Raw genomic sequence first — 8917 nt, 5'->3', positions numbered from 1 at the left:
ATTTATATATATATTTTCTTTTTCTTTCTTTCTTTCCCGGGTCGTTACATTATCTACCCCTAAAAATAACTTTCGTCCTTGAAAGTCTCAAACTCTTGTACCAACTCGGGGTATTTCTCTCTTATCTCGTCCTCACGCTCCCACGTGGCTTCCTCACTGTGGTGATTCCGCCACAGTACCTTAATGAACGCAATACTCCTGTTGCGTAAGGTTTTTACTTCTCTAGCTAAGATTCTTACTGATTTTTCCTCGTAGCTCAGATCTTCATTGAGTTTGAGTGGTTCGTAGTCTATTACGTGGATAGGATCCGTAATGTACTTCCTCAACATCGACACATGAAATACGTCATGTACTCCTGAGAGGGCTGGAGGTAAGGCTAACTTATACGCTACCGGACCAACCCGCTCTAGGATCTCGAATGGTCCAATGAATTTAGGACTTAACTTGCCCTTATGTCCGTATCTTAACACACCTTTCATAGGTGCCACCTTGAGGAATACTGGGTCCCCCACCTCAAACTCCAGGCTTTTACGCCTTACATCGGCGTAGCTTTTCTGTCTACTTTGAGCGGTACGCATCCTCGCTCGAATTTTCTGGACAGCCTCATTGGTGAGTCGAACCAACTCGGGTCCTACTAATTCTTTCTCTCCTACCTCGTCCCAACATAGTGGGGACCTACACCGTTTCCCGTACAGGGCCTCAAACGGTGCCATTCCAATAGTTGCTTGGAAACTGTTGTTATACGAGAATTCCATTAGGTGTAGTTTGGAATCCCAACTTTCCTTAAAATCTAGTACGCAAGCGCGTAGCATGTCCTCTAGAATTTGGTTTAAATGCTCCGTTTGTCCATCTGTTTGGGGGTGAAAGGCGGTACTAAAGTCGAGGCGGGTACCCAGTGCTTTTTGAAGTCCGCGCCAAAACGCTGACGTAAAGCGTGGATCCCGATCCGACACTATAGACACTGGGACTCCATGTAGTCTTACTATTTCTTTCACGTACAGTTGTGCCCAATTGTCAACTGTATATGTAACCTTCCCAGGTAGAAAGTGTGCCGACTTGGTCAACCTATCGACAACTACCCAGATCACTATATAGCCCTTGGGCGTTTTGGGTAAACCTACTATGAAGTCCATCGCTATGTTTTCCCACTTCCACTCTGGTATGCTTAGGGGCTGCAACAACCCCGCCGTTTTTTGTCTTGGAGCTTTCACTTGTTGACAAACTAAGCACTTGCTCACAAACCCGGCCACATCCCTCTTCATGCTCTTCCACCAAAAGTGTTGTTTTAAATCTTGGTACATCTTAGTACCTCCTGGATGCATCGCAAATGGTGAGTTGTGAGCTTCCATCAGTATTTCCTTAAATCTTCTATTGCTGGAACACATAAGCGTCCCTGATACAATAGTCCTTCATCCGATGACTTCGAGAATCCATCTACTGGACTTTCGTCTAGCTGTCCTAGGACTTTCTGTAGGTTAGGATCCTCTCGTTGGGAGACAATAATTCTCTGCCTAAGTGTAGGTTGTACCGTGAGTCGGGCCAGCTGTGCTATGACTCCCTCGGTCGCTACAACTATGTTGGCTCGCTCGAACTCTCTTTGTACCCTTACTTCCCTCGTAATGAGGGCCGACGAGTGGACCGTCTTCCTACTCAAGGCATCTGCAACCACATTTGCTTTCCCAGGGTGGTACTGGATATCTACGTCATAATCCTTCACCAATTCTAACCACCTTCTCTGCCTCATGTTTAACTCTTTCTTAAATCCAAACGATCTTTTCGTAGGCATTTGCCCCCGATTCAATCGGGGGATCCAATTGATTATAGAAACATGAGTTTAATTAGTCGATTTATTAGTGAACAAGGAAAAATATTATCTAAATGGGTAAATAGATTGACCTTAAAACAACAACGCTTAATTACTATTGCTATAAAACAAGCTCGTATTTTATCTTTGTTACCTTTTCTTAATAATGAGAAACAATTTGAAAGAAGGGCATATTTCCAAATCTTCCTCTCTTTCTATACATTTAAATTTCCGTGAGAGTATTCTAGTCCATTTTAATTACACTTTTATGTTAATTTCTATTTTAAATCTAAATAATTGCAACAGATTAATATTGTTGGAAGAGAAATCCTTCTTAAATCCAAACGATCTTTTCGTAGGCGTTTGCCCCCGATTCAATCGAGGGATCGAATTGATTATAGAAACATGAGTTTAATTAGTCGATTTATTAGTGAACAAGGAAAAATATTATCTAGACGGGTAAATAGATTGACCTTAAAATAGCAACGCTTAATTACTATTACTTTAAAACAAGATCGTATTTTATCTTTGTTACCTTTTCTTAATAATGGGAAACAATTTGAAAGAAGGGCTTCTTCCCAAATCTTCCTCTCTTTCTATACATTTAAATTTCCGTGAGAGTATTCGGGCCAATTTGTTAATTTCTATTTTAAATCTAAATAATTGCAATATATTAATATTGTTGGAAGAGAAAAAGGAAAAGGTAAATCTGACTACTAACCTTTTTAAATGACATATCTCTTCCATTATCTACCTAACTATGTCTCCCTAGTATGCTTTTAGCTTCTGTTTTGTGTGCCCAATTATTGATATGTGATGAGAGAGGTATTTTATGGAAGAGGCAAAGAGATTAAAAGAGAGGTGGTCTGTTACTTTTTTTTTTTCTTCTTCTTTATTTTATTATTTTTATTTTAATATATATATATATATATATATATTGTAACGACACGAAATTTTTCACTTAATTTAAGGTCGCTACTGTATACATACCATAAACATTGAATGCGGAAGACTTCATTTAAATTTCATAACATAACCTTTAACTTAAAAACACAGCCATGGACTTACGTGTTTCGAAAACATCTTTAAAACGACACAACAAAAGACCCGAAATAAAATAAATAAGCGTTTAAGTTTAAAACATCCTATTCTATCCTAAGTCTAGGAAAATAAATACCACTAGCCTATGCATGTGCCATGATCTCGAGTTGCGATGCCGTCGTCAGCCGTACAGGAATGCCTTGCCTAACTTGAAAAATGTAGTAGCATGGCCTGAGTACTTAAAGAAATACTCAGTAAGTGACCCCACTATTGGGGTTAAATGCAACAATTACATGCAATGAAATGATGGGACCTATCTTTCGTTTCGTTTCGTTTCGTTTCTTTTTCGTTTCGTTTCGTTTCATTTCATTTTCCCAACGGTGTAATCCTAACGGGTAATCGTGGACGTGTACCATATACTCTACACGCAGCCCATACGTGCGAGTATGGGCTCACCAGCTAGTTCGCACACCGCTGGGCCACTGTCCCTAGCCAGTGGGCATGCTCTGGGGGCCCACCGGGACCCGTTAAAACTAAAACCGTCACGGCAGCGCTATGCGGAGCATAACGATCGTTGTCCTGCCATTTGGATGTATGCGTCCGTACCCTCGTGATGGGATAGGGGTATCCCCCCCAAATGCATGAACACACAATATGCATGAGGTCCCACTAGTCCTACAGTCATCATTTAATGAGCATAACCCCGCGCCACGTTTTCATGCTTACATGTCATTCTCATTCTCATTTCATTACATATCATACATATTCCTAGCGGGGTTATGTATCGTGCAATTTACCGTATTTCATGTCATACAATTCATTCAGTTACATTCCAATACCCATACAACAAGCCATAATCGTACAAGAGCCACACATCGTCACATGCATTCATATCACATCAACTAAGCAGCATAAATAACATACATTCACGTTCACATGATTTCGTACTTAAGCACAATAATCTAGCATACAATGGATCATATCATAACCAAGTCATAACGTAAACACTTCATAGTCATATCGTTCTCTAACTTACCATAGCCTTAACGTTCTTATACCTATCACAGACATATCATTACGTGACGTACCTTAGTCATATCATCACCAGAACGTATCCTAACGCCATCGTTCTATCAATCTATCACAAACCTATCCCTTTCTACCCATAACCTAACCGTATTCTTTCATCAATCTCTCCTATCCATAGCACTCCGGTATGTAGCCTAACCTAACGTTTCGTGAGCGTATCTTACTCCTATCGTTACATTTTGTTTTGTGCATCCTTCTCGTATCCTATCTCAAACATCTCCTAGAGCACATCGTACCATAATTATTATCATACAATCCACATATTATATAACATAACATATAGGAAGCATATCGATCCATAGATAATTCACACATATCAATATATATGACGGGTGTCGAACCACAGGGCACGTGTCAACATCAAATATAACCATGCCGATAGTAAGGTCACTTACCTGGCTAGCTTAAATCGTTGTCACAAATATATCTTTAATGAAAGTTCGATTCCATCCTTTGAAATCTGAGTCAACCTATATGAGTTCATGACATCAGTTTCAAGTTTGAACTCTATAAAGTTATTTCTCTAATTTAGATTGGCCATCGTAAAATTCTGATATTTAGTGTTAGACAAAATTTAAAGGAGCTCACTGCACTTGATATTTCCTGTTTTACTTTTAAATCCTGTTCAACAAATCTTTCCTCAATCTTTCCTCTTCTTCTATAATTATTTTTAAGAAGGTATTATTCAATTTTGTTAATCTATTTCTACTTCTCAATCTTTCCTTTTTATTTTTATTATTATTTTTCTTTTCAGTTAACAGTGTTCTGTATTTCTATCTCTATCTCATTCTTTCTTATTTCCTTTGTCTTCTTTATGATTTAGTTAACAATTATATTCTTAGCTTTTAATTTAATCATTCATTTGGTTATATTCTTTTCCTATAAGCTTTTAATTTAATCATTCATTTGGTTATATTCTTTTCCTATAATTCATATCAAATTACAACCTAAATCATTGCAACAATTCAGTAGATCTAAATCATTGCAACAATTTAATAGATCTAAAATATAATTGGTTTTGATTTCCTAAACTCATACAGAATTCTTTTCATTTAATCTCTGATTCAAAACTAAATAATTGTAACCAAATTAATATTATTTAATAAAATAAAAGGAAGATTTAACGTACTGACCTCTTCAAATGACATATCTGCAGTTGTTTTCTTTTTCTATTTGTTTTTGTAGAAAGGAAGAATTCTGGGTAAATCTGCAGTTGTTTTTACAGAGAAGAGATTCGTGATTTGTTGCCAGATTTATTTTTAGGGAAGGAGTGGTGAGAGATTGAAGGAAGGAGGAGGGATGGTTACCGGATGTTTTTTTTCTTTTAATTTTTATTTATTTATTTATTATTTTATTATTTTAACTTTTTTTTTATAATTATTTTTATTTGTTTATTCATTTATTTATTTTTGGGCTATTACATATATATATATATATATATATATATATATATATATATATATATATATATATATATATTAAACCTAACGGGGCGTTACATTATCTACCCCTAAAAAGAACTTTCATTCTCGAAAGTCTCCAACTCGTATACTAACTTGGAGAATTTTTCACTTATTTCGACCTTATGCTCTCACGTGGCCTCTTTGGTGTGGTGATTTCGCCACCACACTTTAACGAACGCAATGTTTCTGTTGTGTAACACTTTTACTTCTCTTGCTAAGATTCTTATTGGTTTTTCCTTTTAACTCAAATCTTCATTGAGTTGGAGTGATTTGTAGTCTATTACATGGATAGGTTCCTGTAACGCGGAAAAAAAAAAAAGCGGGGGGCTAAGTCAACTGAGGGGCAAAAATGTCATTTTGCCCCCTCCAGCCCAAATAGGGGTCCAAGGAGAACCCCGTCAGTTTCCCTGCAAAAGAAAGAAGGAGTTAGAGAGAAATCAGAGAGGAGTCAGCCGGGAAGATTAACGGGCCACCGCCGGAATCCATCTCCAGACGAGACTCGTACAAGGATTGAGAGGCTAGCAAGGCCAGCAAGGCCGACGCTCCGTCAAAACCTAAGAACATTTCGCGAGGTAAGGTTTCTAAACGTCATTGCTCAGATCTGAGTTTTCCCCTACGTGAATCGACCCTTTCACCTAGGAACAACTCAAGCACGGTCTGTGAAGAAGTTTGGTCGAGACCTCAACCCAAAGGCAGAGATCCGAGAGTCATCCGAGAACGGTGAGCGAACTTCCAGCGTTCTTAAATCCTCCGATAGTCAAGAAAAAATTACACAAAAAATACTAGGACGTACCCTGTAACACGATCTAGAACTTTGCCGAAGGAATCATATCGATCCAATCTACGGATCAAAAGATATGAAAATCGAAAAAAAATCGACCGGGTTTTGGTTTTCAGAGGACAGAGAAGAAAGAAGGAAGAGAGACGGAAGAAGAAGAAAAAAAAAAGCACCGGCCGGCGAGTGGCGGAGGGCAGCGACAGGCGCCGGACACGCGTCGACCAACGACTGGAGCAACGCAGCTCCAGCGAGGCGTCGACACGTGTCGCCTGCAAGCCGGGCCGAACCACACGCGAGCGGAGCCAACCGGACTGGATCGGGCCGGGCCGGCCGACCCGCGACTGCGCGGAAGTGGGCGTGCGTGGCAGGCGCACGTGTAGCCTGCGACTGGCGCCTTCCCGCGCGCGTGGCCACACACTCCCAGCGTGTTGCTGGCGCATGAGCGCGCGTGGAACGGCCAATTTGGCCCGGTTGTTTTCTGTTTTCCCCAATTTTTGTCCCGATTCCAGTTCTAATACTGTTTTTACGTGAATAGGAGCGATATGCCGCTCTAGTCAGACTTAATTTTTCCCTAAAATCTTAGCGGTTTACCATGGCAAGAAGGTACCTCGGAGTGTTCATAGATTGCTAGCGTGTGAATGGTATCTACAGCTTCGTGGGAGGACCAAGGGGTCCCTGATCAGTCCTTACTGCTCTTAGCCATTTCGCATGGGAAATGTGTCCCCACGTCGTACAGCCCATTAGCTGCATGGGAACGGGTTGGGTCGCGCCCCCCATAGGGGGACTAGATGGGCGTAGGGGTACTCAGCACACCCCTAGGCTAGGTACCATATAGTCCCAGATAGCCATGTAGAGGTAGCACCTCATAGAGAGATACTGACCATATTAGCTTGGCATAAAGAACCTTTAGGCATTTAATGAGAGAACGAAAAACCAGTGAAACCCAAGGGGCAAGCCCCAAGGGACCTAGATTAGAGCCAGACGTCCTAGAACCGAAATAGGAAACCGTGGCAACCTGTTAAATTAAGATGCGAAGAGAGCCTACAAGTAGGTGGCTTACTGAGTATAATTTTTATACTCATCCTTGCTATGTTTTCCTTTTTTTCAGGAGCGCAAGGCGTCGATCAAGAGTGGGCGTGATCAGAAGGGAAGTGTCACAGAGGAATGGGTTGTCCCGGGGCGTCAGTCCAGTCTTAGTCTTTATTTTTATATTCACATTCTTTTGAAATTTATTTTCCAAACGGTCTTGTGTTCTGTGTTTGTCGTTTGAAAAACTTTATTGGAATTTGATGATTTTCGTTATTTCATATTTAAATCTCTTGTGCATTTGTGTCGTGTCGTTAGTCACGGTCCGTAGTAAATATTGGGCTGTGACAGTTCTGTAATGTACTTCCTCAGCATCAACACGTGAAATACATCGTGCACTCCTGAGAGGGTGGGAGGTAGGGCTAACTTATACACTAATAGACCAATTCGCTCTGGAATCTCGAATGGCGCAATGAATTTAGGACTTAACTTGCCCTTACGTCCAAACCTCAAGACACCTTTCATAGGTGCCACCTTGAGAAATACTGGGTCCCTATCTCGAATTCTAAGCTTCTACGCCTTACATCAGCGTAGCTTTTCTGTCTACTTTTAGCCGTATGCATCCTCGCTCGAATTTTTTGGACAGCCTCATTGGTGAGTCGAACCAGCTCGAGTCCTACTAACTCTCGTTCGCCTACTTTGTCCCAACATAGTGAGACCTACACCATTTCCCATACAGGGCCTCAAACGGTGCCATACCAATAGTGGCTTGCAAGCTATTATTATATAAGAATTCCATGAGGTGGAGTTTGGAATCCCAACTTCCCTTAAAATCTAGTACGTAAGCGCGTAACATGTCCTCTAGAATTTGGTTTAAACACTTCGTTTGTCCATCTGTTTAGGGGTGGAAGGCGGTACTAAAGTCGAGGCGAGTACCCAACACTTTTTGAAGTTCGCGCCAGAATGCTGACGTAAAGCGTGGGTCCTGATCTGACACTATAGATACTTGGACTCCATGTAGTCTAACTATTTCTTTCACATACAGCTGTGCGCAATTGTCAACTGTATATGTAGCTTTCCCAGGTAGTCAACCTATCGACAACTACCCGATCATTGTATAGCCTTTAAGCATTTTGGGTAATCCTATTATGAAGTCCATTGCTATGTTTTCCCACTTCCACTCTGATATGCTTAGGAACTACAACAACCCCGTCGCCTTTTGTTTAGGAGCTTTCACTTATTGACAAACTAAGCACTTGATCACAAACTCGGCCACGTCCCTCTTCATGCTTGTAACGACCCTAATATTTTACCTATTTAATCTAAGGTCATTACCATACTTTGAAATGCGGAATATACATTTAATGGACCCTATTCATAAATGTTGTTCGCACTCGCCTTTTTATTACCTAAAAAACAAAGATTACAAGGGAAAAAGGGAAACATTATTGAAAGAAAGGAAAAAGCAACAAAACCAAGAATGAATAGTTTATTCTACCTAAGGTTTATTATGCAAATACATTTCATCCCATTCTAACCTATACTAGAAATGGAAAAAAAACAACCAACTACCCTATGCATGTGCCACGACCCTGAGGTGTCCGATGTCGTCGTTGTTGTCACATGGGTGCCTTGCCCTTATCTGCAAAAGTAAAGTAGCACGAGGCTTGAGTATTTCTAGAATACTCAGTAAGTGACCCCCCTATCGGGGTTATG

The sequence above is a fragment of the Cucurbita moschata genome, unplaced genomic scaffold (assembly GCF_002738365.1).
Source record: "Cucurbita moschata cultivar Rifu unplaced genomic scaffold, Cmos_1.0 Cmo_Scf00069, whole genome shotgun sequence".
Lineage (NCBI taxonomy): Eukaryota > Viridiplantae > Streptophyta > Magnoliopsida > Cucurbitales > Cucurbitaceae > Cucurbita > Cucurbita moschata.
This window is presented reverse-complemented; position numbering follows the sequence as displayed.